Genomic DNA, 24,465 nt, shown 5'->3' with positions numbered 1-24,465 from the left:
CTCCCTTAATGTCCTTGGTTAAGTGGCACAAAAATTACTGAATTTATTATCTTGACTCTTGAGTACACATCTTTTTAGTGTGCTATGGGAAGTACACATAAATTACTCTGCTCTGTACCAAAGCATAATGGTTATCTCCAGGGAAGTACTTCTACGATTATTGGGGTTGTAAGCTGAATCAGCCACTTTTTTCATGGAGCACCAATTTTAGTTGAAAGAATTCTGCGAGTCAAAACTTGCCATTCACACTTGGTTACATGTTTTCTCAAAAATGAATGGAAGTAATCCTTTTTGGTTCATAAGTGCAATGATTGAGTGTTCACGTAGTTGTGTGAGATGTGCCCGTCACTAAACCTTGTTGCAACATTGGCAGACTACTGTTTGATGTGAAAAAATAATTGAACAAAAGTGAGCCTGTCTTGTTAGGGAAAAATAACTGACTATATATATATATATATATATATATATATATATATATATATATATATATATATATATTGTCAACAATAAAGTGCAATTTTTGAACCAAAATCCACAATTGTGAAAAAGTTGCATCTAGCACAAGCTTAAAAGCATACCAATACTTTAAGACTTTTCAGTGAGACTGTGATCTCATTGAAACAAATGATCAATATACAACCTATGAGCAAAAGATTCATTCAAATTCTAAGATACATCGATGGATTTTAGTGTAACAGAATCCAAAATTTCATTGAAAGTTTTTTAGATTCCACGTTGCAACTAAGAAATTCAAGAAATTACTTATCATTGAGTTTTGGTAGAATGGTAGATGAGTATCTATAATTCTCTGAGATGTTCGTTAGAAAACTTTCCTCTTTTCTTTCTATGTATCTGTGTGAGACTGGATGTTCTTCATATACTTCGTTAAAACAAACAACACATTGCCACAGATTGTGTGGGGATGTAGATATGAGACTCTAGCCTTGTTCATTCTCATATTAAAGTGATTTGTAAATGTGAAAGAATGTCACTTTCCTTACAAATATTTATTTTTTTGAAACATTTTTATAAAAACATGTCTAATTTCCAGGGCAGTGAGTACCAAAAGCTAAAACACATGAAACAAAAGGTCTTTAAAGTCTGGTTGATTTTTAAGTGGGTAAAAGGGTCCCAAAGGCAAAATGTCTGCAAACCTCTGCTCTTAGAGAAACAAAGCCCCCATCAGAAAGAGAGAGGAGTCTATCTGCTCCAGGAGCCCGCTGGAGGGAAGACTTTCGTGTGGGATGTCAGTGAAATGAAGGTAATAACATGGCACAACAGGGCGGATCAGGGCCAGCCAGCAAAATGGATTAGATTGTCTACGTTTTATTTTAGTTTAGTACGGAGACTTTTCCTAAAGTGATTTTTAAAGCAATAGTACTAGCTTGTTCTCTCTCTAAAGACATTTTGTTTTTATAAAATTACAGCCTGGAAAACACACTATGTGTTTAGTCTGAGTAGGTAGCCTGAGTTGTTTGTTAAATACTAGATCTCAGATTTGTGGCTGTTCCTCAAAAATAACTACACGACACCAGCAATTAAATTTATGCATCATTTTGATTATTTATACTTTAGCGAATCAAAGGAGGTAAATAATGGTCTGCAGCTGAGTACCTCATCAGCATTTCGTTGGCGAGCCCTTGAGATTCCCTCCATCACGAAGGTGGACACAACACATAATCTTCCCATTAACCAGTCTGGAGGGAACTGTCATCCAGGCCCGCTTCCATTCCAACGTCTTGCCATTTCTAGGGTTGGGTGTTCTTATGTCACAAACGTGCCTTTTGAACCATGTAATGCAGGCATGTTTAGTCTCAACTATTTTCATATTCCTCCTTTCTTTTACTCATCCCAGTTTAGGGATTTGTTAGCCTTGCCTCCCAGAGAACTACAATACTGAACACAAATGTAATATTGCATTGAATTATACCGCCAGCCAATGGCTTCCCTACAGAAGATTACTGACCAGGGGGTTCTCTGTCTTTCATGGGGTTGGCTGTTCCAGCCAGCTTCACGTTAGTTCATGTGATGAACATGCTTTTCATTCCATCTTAATAAACAAATAAGCTAGGCAACTTTCATTCTGCCTCAGAAGGTGGGCTTCAGTGACAGGAAACCATACCTCAGATGGGAGAATGGACTAAATCACCTAGACTTACCCTGCCCATTGAGTGAAAACTAGCTAAATGGTGGAGGGGAGCAATTAAAGCAGCTGGGGGCAAATGTGGTCTCAGTCTCCTCATCTGAAAGAAAGCCTGAAGTGGAGGAAGCCCAGCTTGCAGTTATTCCACACAAGAGTTAGTGGCCTTCCACCTTATGACATGCTACACAATAATCTTACACCAGTCTGCTGCTTGTCATCCCTCAGGATGAAAACATCAATGGTATTTGCAGCCAAAATTTTTATTTATGAGAACAATCAGGGATTGAGGAAATTTTAACTAATGGGGATGATCCAGTGGGGTTTGAAAAGTATGAATCAAACAAAAGGATAATTTAGGATTCCAAAATGAGTTATAAACTTTAAAACCAGTAGTTTTTAATCTATCTACCTAACTTTGTCATCGGTAGTTATAAAAACCCTTGATAAACTGAAAAAGTATATCTATTGAATCTCTCTGAGAATTCCGTTTGATTAGGAATGGTTGGCTGCCTGAGGTTTTGTGGGATCCGGGGCTCAGTCAAGATCAGAGGGGAAGAATAGCACAGCTGATTAATGATTGTGTTTAATTCTCTCCATAGTGTATGCTGAGTAGTGTTATCCCTATTTCATTTATGAGCTGAGTGCAGAAGTAAAATAACTTGCCAGAAATATATAGCAGACCTGGAATTGAAATACTAAATACCTCTGAGGGACTATTAGGCACTCTGTTACCATAGATGAGCCACAACTAAAAATCTGCAGGCTACAATTGCTTTGTGAATGCTGTTCAGCTCAAATGTGCTTTCCTCTCTGAATAGTCCAATTAAGCACCTCAAACCCTGGTGATCTTACCTTCCTTTCAACCCTTGGAACATTTACCATCATTTAGCCCTTTGATGCAAAGCTGGTATCTGCACTGTTTGCTAGCCTTTTACGTGATTAAATCACATTTTTTTTTTTTCAAATTCATGGGACATGCATTGAGAGGTGGGATGCTTCCATATCCTCCCAAAGACAAGCCTAGTACCTTGTACCTGGGTAGATATTTAATAAATCTTAGTTGCTTGCTTGATATGACCTGCCACCCTGTGTTATATTAAAAACTGCTTAACCTAATATTTGCCACAGACTGAAGGGGTAATCAGATAATTATTTCTGGGTCAGTACTACCTGGGTATGTGATTTAGAATTGCAAGTGTCCTGTAGCCCACAGCTACTGCTCTGGGCCCTTCTGACCATTATGAATGCCTGTTTATCTTCTTGCCTTCATCAACAGCAGCTGTTTATTTAGCAGCCTGACTTAAGACATTCCATATACATACTCAATGAAGGCTTTCTTTCACTATTATTTTTCTGCAGAGGGTGAAATGCTGTCTTGTTTTTCCAGTTCTCCTCCTAAGTGTGATGATTTAGATGTTCCTGCTGTTAACTGGCAGCTTTTCCATTTCCTTCTACCATCAAGTACCCCAGACTTCACAGAAGCCACTAATGAGCTTCTTGCCTTTCAGGCCCCTGGTTCATTAATAACATAGAATTTCAGTAATGCTTGAAGTTCTGGACCTTACTTTTTTTCCCTCTTTCCTTCCATTAGAAAACAAACAAGCAAGCAAACAAAATATGTTATTTGCTGCACCTACTCACTCAATCTTGCCTGTTTAGTGTCCTAAAATAAAGAAGTAGTGCAAAAATCAGATTCAGCTTTCCAAATGAGCTGAAAACTCACAGACTTCAAAAGGAATATGCCCCCCCTCTTTTTCTTTTTCTACCCATATTTAGTCTTTTCCAGTGGTACTTCATGTTTCTAAGTGTGCTTCTTTCCTTCGTCCTAATATTGACCAAGTTCCCAAGTGTATGAGGAACAATTCTAGGGACTGTGTGGATAGAACACAGAAATGAAAATGTTCCTGCCCCATCCCTTCTGCTTGACTTCTGGCTCTAAATGATGCCATTCATTCTGCCCGCCTGCTGGCCCTGAACACAACTTTCTCTCATTCAGACAGTGCCAAGAGAGCATCAATGCCCTTTTGTGCTGCCTCCCTTAAGCCTTGCAGTAGCACAGAGTACAACATAGCTGTCAGCAGCAAAATGCCAATCCCGTCAAACCTGCTCTTCCTCCTGTCCTCTGCTGACCCAGCAGTCTTTGCGGCTGTGTCTTCTCAGAGTGGGTTTCCAAACAGAAGGCCTGAAGTCTTCCCTCCCAGGGTCTGCCCGAGTGCTTGTTAGAGTTCCTCTGCTGGGCAGAGAGCAAAGCCTGCTCCTCTCAGCGGATAGTTCAGCCTGCTGGTCTCTTCCCCTTCACAGTCTCACTTATCTCACCTCAGGGGAGAGTGGGGTACTTTTACTATCTTTTTATTTTATCCTTTATTTGGCTTCTATGTCAGGGCTCACACACTCCCTTACATCAAAAATACATATAGAGATAATTGCAAAGAAAAATAAATGCATTTCTGCCTTCTCCAAACATACAGAAGTCATCATTCCCTGGGTTCATAAACACATGTTATGTCTGCCTCTGCATTCTTGCCCAGACACGGACAGTGTTTTATTTTCCCTTCTGTGAAAAATTCTAAGTTTCATCTCTTGTGAAATTGTCTTGTGAAATTGTGTCTCTAGACTCAAGTTCAACTTGTGTGAAGTCATACAGAGGAGACAGATGGATTCCCAGAACCTGTGGGGTAACAGTCAGCTTTTCCCAGTCCCCTGGTCAGTCCCCTACCTTGTCAGCTCTGGGAAGCTAGAAGTAGTCGCTCCTCATATCATTACATTAATTATGCAGGGTGGAAGCATAGGCAAGCCTTCTTTAAAAAGGCAGAAAACTAGAGATTACACTTCTTTTATGTTTGTGAGGTACTCATCACTGCTCCACTAAAAGTTGCTGCTTTTTTTTTTTTTCTTTTCCAAATATCCCATTCCTGAAACTTGGAGCTTTTGCATTAACCCAGATTCTACTAAGGGGAATTAGTCCTTATCTGAGACTTCAGACAGTAAATTTTTTCTTTTCTTAGCATTGAGGCAGGTTTGAGAATGGTTCCCTGGTCTTTTTTTTTTTTTTTCTTCTAAATGATTATGAAAAATTCTTTCCTTTATGCTCAATAAAATAGTCTTCAAAATTTCACACCATGAGCACATAACTTACTTACCACTTATGTATCAATTAATGTACTAAAGAGTTGAGAACCACACCCCCTCCCGCACCCATGGACTTTTGTGAATTTATTGCAGGGCCCCTGCTATCTCCAGCCTCATCTCTAACTTCCCTTCAGTTGCTTTTCTCAGCTGAAATGTTTTAGTATCTATTGGACACTTACAATGTGTGAGACCTGTGCTAGTGACATGAGGATCACTGAGAAATGGCTTCTGCCCCATTAAACTTGAGTCCTGGGAGTCTGGGGGAAGAGTACCTGCAGAGAGGCATCATGTGTATATGTATTTATAATATAATGGGATGAACTCGCTAAGAGGAAAGAAAATCAATTTTGTGCAACCTCCTACCAACTATGAAAAGGTTCACAACTCTGTTTAGGGGTGTCCGTTGTAAGTAAGCACCACAAATCACAAAGCACATTTGAGTTGGCTTGGAAGAATGGTTACCAGTTGCACAGCACTCTGGAGAAGAAAAGGCATGTGGAACAGAGAATGTACCATGCTTGCAAACATTTAATGGCTTGGTGGCCATTAACAGGCAGGGCTGGTGTGAATAAAATGAGATATTTGACATGGCTGAGTTGTGACTAGGGAGCCTTCAATATTTGACTAGCTTCCTATTGCCATTTAAATAATATATAAAAAATAAAGATTATTCTACTATACTGAATGTATAGGCACAGATTGAAGATTGTTAAGAATGGATTTACCTACTGTCTTTGTCAGTCCTTTTTTAAATAATATTTTTAGTTGTAGATGGACACTATACCTTTATTTCATTTATTTATTTTTATGTATTGCTGAGGATCGAATCCAGGGTGTCACACGTATAAGGCAGGTGCTGAGCTACAGCCCCAGCCCCCTCTGTTATGTTTAAGAGTAACACTGTCAAAGTAGTTAAGGTCAATTAACCAATGTTAACTGGTGTTCCCCTTCTCAAACACTGACTCTGGTTAATCTTCTCCCCAGTCCTTTATCCTGATGTAGATAACCCAGGCCTTCCTCTTACTTGTCAGTTAAATGACTGAGTAACAGACTATCAGTGTCTTCCATATTTATATCAGTTCCTTGCCTTATTGTCAGGAATCGCTAGCTTCTAGTTTTCAGATAGAGTTTGTTGTATAACAATTTCAAATATCAATTTAGATATCTTTATTTATTTTACTTCCCAAAAGAAAAGGTATTTTTAGCAAAAACAGACTATTTGTACTGACATGTACTATATATCATGTACTATATGATTCTCCCCTTGATATTTGAAGATTCCACTTTCACAAGTCATGTAATCAATCATTGATGAGTGACCATGAGATGTTGGAGTTTGAGAAGAGTCTCACAGATGCTTTAAGGGCTGCAGACTACACATTGCTGCTCTATCTGCCCAGTTGTAGACTTTATCTGGGGCCTTCTCAGAGAGCAGGACAACAACAACTTCTATACAAATTAAATCCTCTGCTCTGGTAACGTAGAAACAAAAAGCATAGTTTATGCATTTTGCTTTGGCTTTATTCCCTTCCTGACAGCTCCAAAAGTGTGTGAGAATCTCTGGGTTATATATTGTATTGGAGGGATTATATGCATAAAGAAGGGGGGATGACAACAGCAGAAAGGTAAGTGAGAGGGAAGAAGAGGGTGGAAGAGAAGAGAGCAGGCTGGAGTGAGGACGTGCTGTTGTTCACACTGAGTGAGTCTGTGTGCAGGTGCCCTGTGGTCTTGTGTTAATATTAACAGCCAGGAGAAGGTGGATCTGGAGGTGGAGAGCCAGGGAGGGGCGGGGCAGGATTCCTTTCTGCTGAAAGCAGAATGCAGTGGTGGGCTCTTGTGAAAATTTCCCTTGGGATTGCAGCCTTCTCTTTCATGAACTTCTCACTCCTGTTATTTCCAGTTCCGGACCATCTGATCAGAGACTACTGGAATTTCCAGCTCTCTAGGCACTAATTTCAGGGGCTGAAACAGCAGCCCCTTGCTGCTCCTCCCACAACCACTGCTGCCCTGCTGGGCTGTGGGGTCCTGCCAGCCCAGGCACTCTTGCCCAGGAAATAGAAGGTGGCATTTAAGTAGTACTTAGGTCTATCCTAACCAATCCTAAAGACACTGAATCAGGCCAATTCTAAATTAAGCTTTCTTGAGTAAATGAATAAGGACTCAAGAAACCTCAGAGTGGGGGAAGAAAAAAAGATATGAACACTTGAACTTCCAAATGTATTTCTACTAACCTCCAGTTTTTTTTTTTGACAGGTATTACCATGATTCAATGTTTCTATGACTTATTTTTATGTTTTAGGTATTTCCCATGTTTAACTTTGAAAATGTATCTCAATCACATCTCAATATTTAAAACACCCAATAATATTATCTCAGAATTGGAAGAAATCTTTACTTTTTTTTTTTTAATGAGGAAGCTGAAGCTTAGGAAAAGCAAGTAGTTTGATTAAAGTTTCACAGCTGGCAGAGGAGGAAAAAACTGATTCTCCTGGTATAGGATAAAACAGGCTTTCCATCATAAAATTAGATCAAATCACATTTCTGGGACATGTAACAAAGTGATAAAGAAATGGGTATATTTTTATTTCATAGAAAAAAAAATTTAAGTCCTTCAGAAAGTCACCTTGGAGTAGCTACATGCAGTTTCCCATGTTTTGCTTATCCAAAGGGTGAATTGCTTCGTGTCTCCAGATACTCTCAGAACCAAGGCCTTAGAAATCTATGGATAAGATGCTCCCTTTTGACCTCGGAGCAATTACTTTCTCTGAACAAAAAGCACACTACAGGATGCCAGTGCCTACTGTTCTGGAAAAGGGCAGCATTGCCTTAGGATTCAAACTCAGATTTCCACAGTGCTCTGAAACTCGGCACTGGGTCACTGGGCCGAAGCTCTGCGCTAAAGCCAAGTGGTGTTTAAACCACCAGACTGAACGTTTGTGCAGCATGGCCATAGCCAAGCTTGCAAATGGGACTCGACTGTGGTTTCAGATCTGTCTGTGTGGGGTTCTGGAAAGAATGCTTGTTTGGGCCAGGCACACAAAATTCTAGCTCCACCTCTGCCTCTGATCGGGTGGTCCAGAGTAAATCCTGTCAGCTCCCTGGGCCCGGGTTACTCATCTTACATGCCTCTGTTAGGCTCGGGATCTTGTCTATAGACAGTTCTTCCCACTGACAAATGAGCTGGCAGAAACGAAGCGTATTTGTGAAGGTAATAGTTTAAGAAATATATATTACTATTTATGTTTTTAATTGTTAAAATTTACAAAATATTGAAACAATTAAGTCTTCGTTATGTCAAATATCTCCCAACAGACCTGTGTGCTAAAATACAAAGGTAAGCATTAAAGCCAAATCTGTATCAGCACACATCATACAGAGGATGATCATCTGGTCTCTGTGCCTTTTAGATTAATTATACTCAAAAGCATGCATTGTTGTAACAACTAGGGAAAATATGTTAGTGAACTGTGGGCTTTGGCATGAATGATTCACAGCCTGTGTATTCTTGTTTCAGAAAATCCTTTCCTTTTGGAACCATTCCCTTTACCAGATCTTCATTTGTGAGCAAGTTCCATAACTTTGTCTTTTAAAATTAAAGCTAAAATAATTTATTTTTCTGGATATTTTTTCCTACTAATTTTGTTCCTTTACCTGGATATGTTTGCCAAGTGTTATCAATAAATTCAGTCATCCGCTCAACACCCATTTTCCAAAGCCTGCTGTGCACTACTACTGCATCGTTAACAGATTGGTGACCAAAACAAATACAGTGCCCTGCCAGCATCATGGTATTTTGGATTCAAATAATATTTCTAAATATCTCAACTTACATTGTAGGATTTTCTATGCATTCAAGACTAAAAGTGAACAACCTACGTTGATCAATGTTCTGTCTTATTTGTTCACCTCCATTTTATTCCTCGATCTCTGGTCTTTCAGCCATTCCTCTTCTCCCTTTAAAATCAGATTCTGACCTTTACTCCAGCTGAAAGCTATTAGATAATCCATCTTTGATTACAGGAAAGCAAAGGTAGGCAGCTCCAGTGTAATTATTTATCTATGACGATCATAACCTTTCACTCTGTCATTCTAATCCTAAGCCTCAGGTTCTGCTCAGTCTTAATCCTTCTTGGTCGCTTAGCATTGCTGGGTCAAGTTTTTCCCCCCACATTTTTTAATTGATGCATTATACTTGTACATTTTGATGGGATTTATTGTTACATATTTGTACATACACATAATAATATAATTTGGCCAATATCAATCCCCAGCACTTCTTCCCTCCTTCCCACTTCTCTCTCATCCCTTGGTCCATTTCCTCTACTGATCTCCCTTTGATTTTCATGAGATCTACCTCCACCTTTGTTTTCCTTTTCCTCTTTAAATTCTACTTTTTTATGAGAAAAAAAAAACATATGACCTGTAACCTTCTGAGTTTGACTTATTTCAATTAACATCATGGTCTCTAGTTCCATTCTTTCTCCTTAGGCAAATGCCATAATGTTAATTTTTCTTTATGCCTGAATAAAACTCTGTTGTGTATATATAGCATGTTTTCTATGTCTATTCATCTGTTGATGGACACATATGTTGGTTCCATAGTTTGGCTATTGTGCATTGTGCTGTTATAAATATGGGCAAGCATGTATCACTCTAGTAAAATAACTTTAATTTTTCAGAATAAATACTGAGGAGTTGTATAACTGCATCATATAGTTGTTCTAAGCTGAGTCTTTTGAGGAGCCTTCATTTTGATTTTCATACCAGTGGTACTAATTTACAGTTGCATTAACAGTGTAAAGTATTCTTTTCTCTACATCACATCCAGTTTTTATTATTATTTGTATTGATAATTGCCATTCTGACTGGTGTGAGATGAAATCTCAGTGTAGTTTTGATTTGCATTTCCCTAATTGTTAAAGATGTTGAACATTTTTCATATTTTTATTGGCCATTTGTATTTCTTCTTTTAATAAGTATTTGTTTAGTTCTTTTGCCCATTTATTAATTGGGTTATTTTATTTTTTTGAGTGTAAAGTTTTTTGAGCTCTTTATATATTCTAGATAATAATCCTCTGACAAAAGGGTAGCTAGCAAAAATTTTCTTTCATTCTATGGGTCCTCTTTACATCTCTAATAGTTTGCTTTGCTGTGCAGAAGCTTTTTAATTTGATGTTGTCCCATTTATTAATTCTTGGCACTATTTCCTGAGTTTTAGGGGTCTTATTGACAAAGCCATTTCTTGTGCCTAAAAGCTAGGGTGTTGACCCTACATTTTTTTTAGGGGTTGCATAATTTCTGGACTAATTCTAATTTCTTTGATCCATTTTGAGTTGATTTTTATGGAGGGTGAGAGTGGGGAGCTCCCCACAGCAGCCAGAGTAAGGGTCTAGTTTCATTCTTCTACATGTGAATAAATAGCTGTCCCAGCACCATTTGTTGAAAAGACTATCTTTTCTCCAATGTACAATTTTGGCACCTTTGTCAATGATCAGATGACTATATCTGTGTGAGTTTGTCTTTGTGTCTTCTATTCTGTACCATTCGTCTATGTGTCAATTTTTATGCCAGTACCATGTGGTTTTTGTTACTATAGCTCTACAGTATGATTGTGATGTCTCCAACATTTTGTTTTTTGGCTTAAAATTGCTTTGGCCATTCTGAGTCTCTTATTCTTCCAAATGAACATTAGGACTAGTTTTTTTTCTAGTTCTGTGAAGAATGTCCATGGTGTCTTGATGGGGATTGCATTGAATGTGTATATTGCTTTTGGTAGTATGGCAATTTTAACTATTAATTCTGCCTATCTATGAACATGAGAGGTCTTTGTATATTCTGAGGTCGTCTTCAATTTCTTTCTTTAATGCTCTTACTTTTAATTGTAAAGATATTTCACCTTCTTAGTTAGATTTATTCCTAGGTATTTTATTTTATTTTTTATTGAGGCCATATGAATGAGATTGTTTTCCTGACTTCTATCTCAGCAGATTTGTTGCTGATATAGAAAAACTATTGATATTTGTATGTTGATTTGGTAACCTGATACTTTGACAATTTTGTCCATTAGTTCTAGCAGTGTTTTGTGGGTTTTATTTATTTTTCTATTTTATAGTTATAGGATTATGTCAACTGCAAACAGTGATAATTTGATTTCTTATTTTTCTATTTTTATCCCTTTTATTTCCTTCTCTTGTCTAATTGTGTTGGCTAGAATTCCTAGCACTATATTAAATAGAAGTGGTGAGAGTAGACATCCTTGTCTTATCCCAGATTTTAAAGGAAAAGCTTTCAGTTTTTCCCTATTTATTATGAAGTTGGCTTTGGGTTTTTCATATATAGCCTTTATGAGGTTGAGGTAAGTTCCTTCAATTTAGTTTCTTCAGTGTTTTTATCATAAATGGGTGCTGAATTTTGTTGAAAGTCTTCTCTGCATCTATTGAGTAAGTAATTTTTGTCCTTAATTCTATTTATGTGGTGAATTACATTTATTGATTTGCATATATTAAGCCATCCTTGCATCTCTAGAATAAAACCTACTTGGTGGGGTATACAATCTTTTTAATATGTTGTTGAACATGATTTGCTAATATTTTATTAAATATTTTTGCATGTAAGGTCATCAGGGATATTATTGGCCAGTATTTTTCTTTTCCTTAATGTGTCCTTATCAGGTTTTGGTGTGAGAGTGATGCTGATATCATAAAATAAATTTGGAAGTGTTCCATCCCTTTCTATTTCATGGAATAATTTGAGAAATATTGGCATTAATTCTTCTTTAAAGTTTTGTTAGAATTTAGCTGAAGAATCATCTGGTCTTGGGCTTTTCTTTGTTGGAAGGCTTTTTATTACAGCTTATATCTCATTACAGTTATTAGGCTGTTTAGGTTTTCTGTGTCCTCTTGATTCAGTTTTGGCAGATTGTATTTGTCTAGAAATGTATGTAGAAACAATAATAGAAACTTTTCTATTATTATTCTAGTATATCTATTCCATTAGCCTGTATCCTGCAGCCTTCTTCAATTCCAATAATTCTTAAATTTAGTCTCTTCCTGTTATCCCATACTTCTTGTGTATTCGGATCATGGTTACTTATTACTTTTTCATTAATAGTGGCTGAATGTTCAAGGCTGGCCATTCTGTCTTCCAGCTTTGAGATTCTGTCTTCAGAATGGTCTACTCTATTAGAAAAACTTTCAACTGAACATTTAATTTGTGTCTATCATTTCTAAGATTTCTGTTTGATTCTTTTTCAATATTGCTGTCTCCTTATTGAACTTCTCATTCTAATTTTGTACTTAATTCATTCAGTAGTTTTCTTGAATTCTCTTGGAATTTATGGATCATTTTTATAATGATGTTCTTAAATTCCTTATCTGATATTTCAACCACTTTAATATTTTGGGAGTTATTTGATGGTGAATCATGACCTTTAGTAGATATTTGGTTAGCTTGTTTTTTCCATATTTCTTATATTCATGTATTGGGCTTTATGCATCTATGGAAGGGATTTCTCATCCAAGCTTATGTGTGGGCCTTTTGGGGCATAGTTTTCACTTGCCAAAGTGTTTTAGAGTGATCTGGATTGAGACCAGGCATGGTTCCACAGCCTTGATACTATTTCTGATTTTGCAATAGCAATAGATGTCCCTAGATGGAATGTGGGGGTCCCATCCCTACCCATATATATTTGGGATCTGATTCTTAGTTTGGATTTTTGTTTCTTCTATTCTTCATATTAATGCATAGCTGGAGATTGAGTGTCATTAATTTGTGTCTGGAGAAAGGTGGTGTCTTTTGGTTGACTTCAGTTTCTACTCTGTGAATGTGTACTGTTCTTATAGGTTCCTAGTACCACACAGAATAAGGAGAAACAAATAATAGCAATAACCAGTAGAGACCCAAATTAAATAATTGTACATTCCTACTACCACACAGAATAAGGGGAAACAAACAATAGCAAAAACCAATACAGACCTAAATTAAATACTTAGTTCCAACTATAACATCTACAGTGTTCATTGCCACCAAAACAGAAATGGTAGAGTTTTCAATTGCCAGCAGCAAGAACAATAAGTAACTATGAACTATATCTAGCATTAAAGCAAACAACAGTTGTCAAATATGTCATCCATAGCAGTAATAGTAATGGTGGACAGGATTATAGAAACCAATTAGTTCTATAAGATAGTAAAAATACAGTTAATTAGAGGAAAGAAAATGTGATAGAAAGGTAGAAAAGAGTCTACAGTTTCAAAAAGTGAACAGAGAGAATGTAGAAGAGATGTATTTTGTGATGGTTATAATGAAAGAATAGGAAAAAATAGAAATAATAAAGTAAAAGGAGAGTGAAAGAGAGAACAATAAAATTTGGCTGTTAGCAGAAGAAAAGAGAGCATAAAAATAAAAGAAATGGACAAATGAAAAACAATACAAAACAAAACCAAAATATACTAATCAAAACCCCTAACCATCAAAAGAATGAGCAAGGAAAAATGACTTTGGATAAAAATGTTAAAAATGAGAAAAAAGAAACAAATATGGGTATGTATATATGTCCATGGACCAATCAGCACAAACACACACACACATAAAACCACACAAACATAAAACAATAAAGAAAAATTTCTTAATAAAAATAAATCAACTAATGGTTCCCATTGATGTGATCTGAGAATAGATGGTCAGTGTCTATGCCTGACTTTCCATTCTTCTTGAACTATGTACTAAGTGTGAGAGCAAGGGTTGAGGGTTGTTAAACCCTTCCTCATTTTGTGTTTCTCACAAAGCTGCCATTTGAGTGGCCTAAGACTGAAGCTGGTTCAAGTAATTCTCAGCTTCTATAATATACGATGTAGGATGGGGTGGAAAGTACTGTCAGTTGGAGTTTGTCTGCACACTGATGCACTCCCAGGATAGGGCCACCACAGAGTTCTAGGAGTTGAGTTTCTGCACGTGGGGCTTAGGTATAATCAGTCCTCAGGAGCTTTGTTGTGTGCTGTCTGCTCTGGAGAGATTAGATCCATACATTCCTATGGCCTGGCAGTTGCTGATCTCGGCTGGGAGTCTGGATCTCAGGAGCCTCCTTGGGATCCTTCTCATAGAGTAAGGGAGCCTATCCTTCATCCTCTCTGCTGTCATTGAACACAGCCTTTCCAGGCTTCCTGGATTGGTTTCTGAATGTATTCACACCCACCTGTTCAGATTCCCAGCTCATCTTTTGCTTGTCTCTTAAGCCACCAGATTCAAAGGGAGCAGTGACTTGGGCTCCCCTTTGCTGTTCCAACTTGAATTCCCCTGGGTGAAATATTCTCTGTACCTGTTTCACTCCTGTTCTGCTAGGTACACCTTAGGTCATGCAATGGGCACGTGCCAGGACAGTGTAGCCACATTTACTCAGATCTCCTGGCTCTACAGCAGCAGTAGCTATCATGTGGCCACCTCAAGATAGCTCCTGTCTCAGCTCTCTGTGGCCAATTGGGAAACATGGGGCACATTTCATGCACCAGTGCACAGTGCAGCTTCTGGGTCAGCTAAAGGCAAGCTGCTTTTCTGATCTCAGGTTTTTCCATACTGAATCTGTCCATTGTGTTTCACTGTGTTCTTCTCCCTCTGTACTGAACCAGCACTGCTTGCAATGCTGTTGCTATTGGTTCTACCATCTTGGCTCAAATGTAGTCTTTCTTTTTTATTTAATGTACACAAATTTCTAAGTCTCTAAGAAAGGTGCCAAAAACATGCACTGGAGAAAAGATAGCATCTTCAACAAATGGTGCTGGGAAAACTGGAAATCCATATGCAACAAAATGAAATTAAACCTTTATCTCTCACCATGAGCAAAACTTAACTCAAAATGGATCAAGGACCTAGGAATTAAACCAGAGACTCTGCATCTAACAGAAGAAAAAGTAGGCCCTAATCTTCATCATGTGGGATTAGGTCCCAACTTCCTTAATAAGACTCCTATAGTACAAGAATTAAAACCAAGAATCAATAAATGGGATGGAATCAAACTAAAAAGTTTCTTCTCAGCAAAAGAAACAATCTGTGAGGCGAACAGAGAGCCTATATCCTGGGAGCAAATTTTTACCCCTCACACATCAGATAGAGCACTAATCTCTAGGGTATATAAAAAATTCAAAAATCTAAGCACTGAAAAAACAAATAACCCAATCAACAAATGGGCCAAGGACCTAAACAGACACTTCTCAGAAGAGGATTTACAATCAATCAACAAATATATGAAAAAATGCTCATCATCTCTAGCAATTAGAGAAATGCAAATCAAAACTACTCTAAGATGTCATCTCACTGCAGTCAGAATGGCCGCTATTATGAAGACAAACCACAATAAGTGTTGGCGAGGACGTGGGGAAAAAGGTACACTCATACACTGCTGGTGGAACTGCAAATTGGTGCAGCCAGTATGGAAAGCAGTATGGAGATCCCTTGGAAATCTGGGAATGGAACCACCATTTGACCCAGCTATCCCCCTCCTCAGTCTATACCCAAAGGACTTAAAAACAACATACTGCAGGGACACAGCCACATCAGTGTTTATAGCAGCACAATTCACAATAGCTAAACTGTGGAGCCAACCTAGATGTCCTTCAGTGGATGAATGGATTACAAAAATGTGGCATATATACACAATGGAATTTTACTCAGCAATAAAAGAAATAAAATCATGACATTTGCAGGTAAATGGTTGGCATTGGAGAAGATAATGCTAAGTGAAGTTAGCCAATCCCAAAAAAACAAATGCTGAATGTTTTCTCTTATATAAGGAGGCTGTCTCATAGTGGGGGAGGGAGGGGGATCATGGGAGGAATAGATGAATTCTAGATAGGGAGGAGGGGTGGGAGGGAAAGGGAAGAGGCAGGGGATTAGCAAGGTTGGTGGAATGTGATGGACATCATTATCCAAAGTACATGTTTGAAGACACGAATTGGGTGTCAACCTACTTTATATACAAACAGAGATATGAAAAATGGTGATATATATATATGTAATAAGAATTGTAATGTAAAAAATAACAAAAATAAAGTACATGTATAAGGACATGAATTGGTGTGAACATACTTTATATACAAAGATATGAAAAGTTGTGCTCTATATGTGTAATAAGAATTGTAAGGCATTCTGCTGTTGTGTATTTAAAAAAAATAAAATCAATAAAATAAAAAAAGAATGAATGAATAAAAAAATAAAAAGAAATGACCACTTTGTCTTCCAGCTTTAAGACTGCTCAACATTGAGTTTTAGTGAAATCCCTCTTTCCACCACCTCTCAGAGAAGCAGTACTCCTGCTGCTTAAATATTGAGCTACAGATTGACTAGGAATCCAGCCTTCCTCTAGACCATTGGTAAAGTTTTGTAGCACTTGATAATTTAGTCCATTGTTCATTCAGCTTAACTAATTTTCTTGGGCTCTTATGGAGTCAAGAAAAATCCATGTTCATCTTTGTTAATGACATAATGACCTACCCAACATTACTACTTGGATTTTTATTGGGACACACACTTCATTCTCTATCCAAACCAGGTATTTACCCTCAGCTAGTTGCCTCTCTTTCCCATATCTCATTCCCTGCTTCCCATCTTACTCTCTTGCAAAACTTTTGGCACACTAAATCCAGAAGAATATTTCTGAAACTAAAGTTCAGTTGTGGAAATCTTTTCTCTCAATGGCTCCTCAGTAGTCTTCTAATAAAGTAGTTGAAAATTCTTAACTTGGTTCACAGGGCCCTGCATAGTCTGTCCCTCACTAATGTCCTATATCCCTTTGCTCTAGTCGAATCATGTCCTTTCACGCCTTGGGGTCTTTGAGTGTATTTTCCCCTTTCTGGATTAATTTTCTCTTTCATCAACATTGCATTCAAATAATTGTAATTCATCCTTCAAATATAACTCAGGGATTACTTTCACCAGAAAACAACAGCAATAATAACAATATTACAACACAATAAAACTTCCCAGCCTTCCAGTGAACTTTCATGTCTTAGCCATCACCTATCATCTTATGTTCCAACCATCTAGTTACTTGTCTGTTTCATTTATCTAGAGATATCTGAAGTAATAATTCCTCTTTTGTTTTATTTTAAGTATTCAGTCCAGTGTCTGGCATGTAGTAAATGCTTAATAAATGATTATGCAATGGATGAACACAATTTAAGTTTCTGTGTATAATTCTTCTCAAAATTGCCAACAGGCTTTTAATATATGATATAGTGCTTTTTTATCTTCCATCTCTACTTCATAATCATGACACTGTTGATTATTCCTTTAAAAACTAATTTTTTCTCTGTTGTTGTAGATACAACTGCCCTCTATTGGTTTTCTCTCTGCTTCCATCCTGTCTTTACTGTGGATTCTTTATGTCCTTTAAGTCCTTGTCATAGATACCTTCTTTGTTGCAAATTTATCCTTAAATTTTCTGAAGTATCTTATATTTTCATGATTACAATAAACTTATATGTTTAGATCAATCCAAAATTCCTTGTTCAATCCATATCTGTCACTTGAACTCAAGTCCTCCTTTGTATCTATTGGGGCCCTTTTCTCCCAGAATGTAACAGTTCTGAATTTGTGCTTATCTTCTTTGGTTTTCAAACAGCTTTATCTTAACATAGGCCCTTATTAATAACTCAAAATCATCTTAAATTTCTTTCCTATTGTAATTGACATTAAATAAACCACTAAGATCTATGAATTCTTACTTGATATGTTACTTGATTCCCCAATCATAGTTGAGACCCCATGCTTCCTTACCTGCCTCCCTTAAATATCTCAATACTGGCCAATGTACATGCCTTAGGATTTTCTATATATGCATCTTCATTTTACAATACCCTCCTGCTTATCTGAATTCCACTCCTCTCTCAGGTTCTATCCCAAATTATTTTTTATTGTAAGTATTCCTGAGTTGCACCAATACACACGAATCTCTCTCATAAAACTAGTACACCTTTTCTTTATTTTTTTTTGTCATTTAATATATACCGCAGTGAGTATTTATTATTATTTATTTATTTCCTTTTTAGTTCTCTGATCCAATTCAGTACCTTAAGATAGAAAAGTAGGGCAGTGATATGAAAATCTTTGGATTCTAGAGCAACAAATTTGTATTTGAATCAAAACCATTTTAAGACTATGAATCTAAGTGTGATGTGTCCATAGGGTACCTGAGCAAGAAAGAGGGAGGAGTGAAAGAGGGAAGAAAAGCCTAAGTCAAAAGGGAGAAGAGATATCAGGAGGCCAGCTGAAGGAATTTATGATAGTGTCTAAGATAACAAGAATTGAAATTAAAGTGGACACAGAAGGCAAAGGCCAAGATACAAAAGTGAATGATAGTATAAAAGTAGAATTAACAGGTTTTGACCACTGAGTTGTTAAGAACAATGGAGATAAAGGATGATCAAGTCATTCAACAAATGCTTGTTGAGCTCCCAGGGTAAGGCACACTCTAGATGGTGCCAAGAGTTGTCAAGGCAGGTGCCCTTCTAACTCACATCCTAGTGGATGACACCAAGACACCATGACTGGAAGCTGTTGAAATTATTAGAGAGTAAATATAGTAATTGCATATTTCTCAGAGAAGTTAATAGTTTTGCATATAATTATCACGAGCTTACTCTGTTCCACACACTATTTTAACCACTTTTTATGTGATAACTGCTTAGTCCTCATTACAATTCTAGAAGCTATTGTTATTCTCACTAAAAAAATGAGGAAACAAGGCATAGAAAATCTATGTCACTTGGCTAAGTTCAATATACTATTAAATAAAGAAACACAGATCAAAGAGAGACAGCATGTCTTGTGAATCTGCAGACTTATTACTAAAACATATTGCTTTATAGATACTTGGGGATTAATAGGAGAATTTTAGAAGTTAATTAAATGCATAATAGAGGTTTAGGAGATAGACTGTGTATAAAAACAGTTAGTAGTCATCTGTACAAGTAATACTTAGGTCTCTGAAACTAAATGACATTACTCAGAGAAATCATATGAAGAGACAAATTTACATTTTAATTTACCTTGCAATATATCAATGACACATACTAAAACTTTCATATTGGATTTGTGTCATTGCTGGTTTCTGACTCTTCTCATTTACTTGTGTCTCCTCTTTTTTTTTTTCCTACTCACTCAAGTTGGCTTCTCAGAATGCACTTTTAAGATATGCTTTCTTTGTACTCAACATATTCCTTAAGAATGTTAATCTAGGGTCACTGTGTCCATAATTCATATGTGACAACAGCCCATGTCCAGTCATCTTTCCAGGATTCCAGAGCCAAATGTTCAATGACTTATTGGATATATTGAGTTAGGTAGACAAGTCCTCTCAAACCTAATGTAACCAATTGGAATTTATTTCCTTATCTTCAAGCTTACTCTTCTTGTAAGCTTTAATATCATGAATGGAACCATTATTTCTGGAACAGAAAACTCGGAGTAATTTTGACCCCTTCTCTTTTATTAATCCTTCCATCTCTCCCACCCAAGAGGTCATCAACCAGTTTTAAGTTTGTCTCATATTCATCGTAGTTGATCCAGTCTTGCTTTTCATTCAGTTCTCATTTCCTTTGAGATGGAACTATCATTAAATTTAAAGGATACTGTTATACCCCTGTTCAGATTTATTCATTGGCCAATCATGAGTTTCAAGATGATTTTTAAATCCTCAGCAGAGCTTCCCTGTCTACCTATTAACCGCATCTACTACCCCTTCTTGTCATGTGTATACTGGTCTTTAGCAGCTTCCCAGACACATCATGATGTTTCACTCCTGCCCCCAAACCTTCTGCCCCTCACTGAGTATATGCTCTTTTTCATTTGGCAGAAACGTATTTGTTCTTTAAGACTTCCTGTCACCCAGTTTCCTCCATGGACCTTCTCCTTCTCCGTGAGCCTGGTAGATGACCCTTGTTTGTATTCCTAGGCAGTCTCACATGCTTTTAGAGCACACTTCTTCCATTCTAGACTTGTTGATTTATTCATCTGTATTTCCCCAAGGCTGTAAGTTCTTTCAGAGTAAGAACTGCCCCTGCTTGCTTTTATTGTATTAGCATAGTTAGAATGTACTCTTGATACATTTGTTAAAAGGATGACTATCAAGAAACAAGAACCATTCCTTAAAAAAATATCGAATAACCCCATTTTTAAACCCCATCATGTGAGAATTGTAATAGTTCCAAAGAATAATGGAAATAATTATAGAACTATGGGAAGAATGTATCGGGGTTATTTATTAGTATTAGGGATGCAGATAGATGATTCTATAGCATCTATGATTATTATGAAATGCCTTTATCATATAAGTATCAAATCTAAACTGTAAGCTACACGAGAGAGTGGTACCTATCTGCTTTGTTTTTGTTGATCACTCTAGCTCTTAGCCCAAGTTAGGCACTCAGTAAATATTTTTTGAACTTTGTTGAATGAGCACACACACTACCTGGCATTTAAATCAGGTGGAATATGTTTTGTTCATATAAACAGAATAAAACAAGTGTTTTGTTTGATTTCTTGGAAGTCTTTCCATATTATCTATTAATCCTTTAAATGTATATTGTAAGTTCCTTCTTCTCCAGTGTGTTTTTATTTTTAAAACTGTATTTGAGGTGTTTTGGTTTTCAGACATTATTAATTTATTATTATTATTATTATTATTATTATTTTTTTAGTTAAACTTTTCATTCTTTTCCTTTATTGTTTCTGGGTTTTGTGCTCACATTGTACAATGTAGCCAGTAAACATTATTCATGTTAATAATGTGCTTACAGAGGCTTACCCTATTACCCTCTATATTTTACTATGTTATGGTTTTGTTTTCCTATATTAAGATCTTCAATATAACTATTTATATCTGCATACCATTATCTTGATTTCATGCTCAATGTACACTCTTTGTTGCATATTACTTTATGCTTTTGTTTTGTTCTATTTTGCCTTTGTTTGTTTGATTCTGAAAGACAGGGAGTATGTATTGAAATCAGTGAATATGGTCTTATTCATAAAATTATCCCAGGTAGTGAATCTTTTAACTGGAGTCCTGCATTCACCATTTCTCTGTTTGACCCTATGATATTTCTTATTGGTCTTCTCATAACTTTGGCTGCCCAATCCCTTTACCCAGAAATCATCAGGATGTCTTTTTTAAAAGGCTAGAAAAAAAAATTTGTGTGCCACAAATATTTGTGTTTATTTTGCTGTATACCTGATGCCTAAAATGGTGCCTGACATACAGTAGACATTTGATAAATACATGTTGGTTCTATGAAAAGAGTTGTGCTTCTTCTTTGATTAAAAATCTTCAAGCATTTTCCATTGCATCATAAGAAAGTGTGATTCCACTCAAGGTCTTGTATGGGCCCATCTCTGTCTGAGTGCTGCACTCTATATAATCCTACTCTCTCTAGTTCAGCAACCCACTGTGACCTTACATCTTAATTAACATCTCTGTATTGCACAGACTAAGTCCTTTCCCCTCTCAGGGCCTTTGCAGACCTCACCCAGTTCCCATTTGAGAAACTTCTTGTCTACTAGATAGCAGCTTAAATGTGATCGCCTCAGGGAAGTGTTTCCAGACTCAGCCATTGAGAATATAGGGACCTCAAGTTGTTTTTTATTTTTCTTTAATCATATTTTTGTGACTCACAATCTCTTTTATTTTTTTATGATTTATTTTTTAGTTATACATAATAAACCTAACATTAAGTTTTCCTTCTCACTCTCCCAATTTTTTCCTTCCCTTATCCTATAGCTCTTTCTGCTATTCACTTTTCTTTTTTATTCAGTGTCTTGTGTATGTACATGATGATGAGATTCACTGTGATATATTCATATATAAGAAAGTTAGGTCAGATTCATCCCCCTGTTCTTCCTTCTGTTCTCCCTCCCTGTGTCCCCTTCATCTAGTTCACTGGTCTTTCTTCTATTTTGATGGAATGTCCCCTCCTTTTCCCTTTTTCTCTCTCTCTGTGTCTTATTTTGGACTAGCTTCACATGACTCACAATATTTTGTAATCCAGTTTGTTTTGTTTTTATTTTCCTTTTTCCTGGACAGAACATAAGCTGTATGAAGGTATATGTTTTGTTTGTATTTTTCTCTGATGTGATTCAGTGCCCAACATAAGGCCTAGGACACAGCAGGTATCCAATAAATACTCGTTAAAATTTTTTAAAAGACTTATTTTTAGGACAACCATTATCATGCCAATGCTGGTGTGTCCAGTAATAATCTTGACAATTTTTAAAGAAGTAACCCAATGTATGGAAATAAATTTATCATGACAACATTGTTAGCTCTAATTTTAATGCCTCAAATGTAACAACAACAATGAAACAATATATGTTCCAGTAGATTGGGTTCATCATTTTATTCAAAGTCCTTAAAAGTACCAATGTGTGAATTCATCTAAAGGGACATAATTTAATTATGTCATTTTCATTGACATAATTATATGGAAGTTATATGGAAATAGTGGAAAAGACATAATAAAGAGAGCATTAAAGGTACTACATACTTTAAGAGAAAATATGTGATACCTTTGGAAGGACAGAAGAAAGGAAAAGACAAAAGAAAAAAAAAAGCTACTGTTATAGAAACTGGGAAAAAAAATTAAGATGAGCATAGATTAGAACTAAGGACAAAGGCCTGAAGCTACCACCTGACAAGTCTAAAGTATGTGTTGGTGCTCAGAACAATGTTAGGGATGTAGGGGCACAAAGAGGTCAGTTAAAGCTGTAAAGTGAAAACATCTGGACGGCTGAGAACAAAGAAGCAATTGCAAAAAACAGAACAGTGTAGAAACACTAGATTGGACGTTATTTTAAAAGATAAAAATTATATAGCAGAGAAGAATTGAAGAAATGGATAAAAGCAAAATAAGGAGAAGAGAATATGAAAAAGTCTAGAAATTTTAAAAATATACAAAGACAGAGGAAGAAATTCTGGTAAGAACTCATGCAAAATTATAACTGTCCTAGAAACTGAAAATAAGCATGTGTTAAAAAGTACACAATGGCCAAATTGTAAAAAATCATGATGCCTGACTGGTAGCAGCTCTGCTTTATGGTATGTGTTAGCTTCCAATAATTTTAAAGTGCTTTTTTTTCTTTCCAAATTGAAAGGCAAGCCTTGAAAAATTAAAGTAAATAAAATTCTTCTTGCTCTGGAAATTGCTTTACCTTTTTTCTTGTTTTGGTACTGGGAATTGAACTCAGGGATCTTCAACCACTGAGCCACATCCCCAGCCCTATTTTGTATTTTATTTAGAGACAGGGTCTCACTGAGTTGCTTAGCACCTCGCCGTTACTGAGGCTAGCTTTGAATCCATTATCCTCCTGTTTCAGCCTCCCAAGCCAATGGGATCACAGGCGTGTGCCATTGTTCCCAGCTGCTCTACTTTTTTAGAGGTATTTTTCCTCTTCTGCTATCAAAAGGTGAACTCACAAAAAATAACTAGACAAAATTGAAAAATATTTATGGAAATTGTTCTCATTACCCAATACATATTTAATAACTGAACATTTGCTATGAGTCCTGTGTTTTGGGATGATAGAGACAATAAATGTGGGATTGTTTTGTTTCTATTATAATTGAGGAGTTCAGAAATAATCACATACTGGATTCATGAAAAGGCCATATCATACCTATTTTCAATTTATTTGCTGATTTCTCATTGTGTAGAATTTACTCTACAAGATGCCAAGATGAAGAAGGCACTCTCACCACTGCTAGCAGAACACTGATGGCTCCAGTGTTTAATGATTGAGAGTTTAATGACTGAATTCCAGATCTGCTGTCCTTAGCTGAGGAGTTATGGAAATGCTTCAGGTTCTGTATCTACAACACAAAGATAACGTTCACTCTATAGAATGTGACAAAGACTTTTACTGCTCATTAAATGTCCATGTTCTTCACATTTCCCAGTTCCTTTGTAGATCTTGCCAGACATATGAGTAATTCCAGCCCAAGAACTGGGAGTAAAACTGAGGTTGTGTCAGTTTATTCCCAAGAATTAGAGACCTGCTGTTCAAGTTTTAGCTGTTCCCTCTTGAAGTAATACCAAAACTGAGGAAGACATCCTTCTGGAAATTTAACTGACCCACATTGGATTAGAATAAAATTCATGGGCCAGAAAATAAACTTGTGATGTTAACTGTGTTGCAATTCCTGGGTACAT

General features: G+C 36.6%; 1 long non-coding RNA gene and 1 other non-coding gene across 5 annotated transcripts in view; both read left to right on the top strand.

Moving 5' to 3' along the window:
• LOC107153440 overlaps positions 1–24,465 on the top strand; it is a 158,321-nt gene that overhangs the window by 39,022 nt on the left and 94,834 nt on the right. The window lies entirely within an intron of this gene.
• LOC125616090 lies at positions 285–387 on the top strand. Its single transcript, XR_007346717.1, has one exon. It is a non-coding gene; the product is annotated as a small nucleolar RNA U13 (small nucleolar RNA).

The sequence above is a fragment of the Marmota marmota genome, unplaced genomic scaffold, assembly GCF_001458135.2.
Source record: "Marmota marmota marmota unplaced genomic scaffold, marMar, whole genome shotgun sequence".
Taxonomy (NCBI): domain Eukaryota; kingdom Metazoa; phylum Chordata; class Mammalia; order Rodentia; family Sciuridae; genus Marmota; species Marmota marmota.
This window is presented reverse-complemented; position numbering and strand designations above follow the sequence as displayed.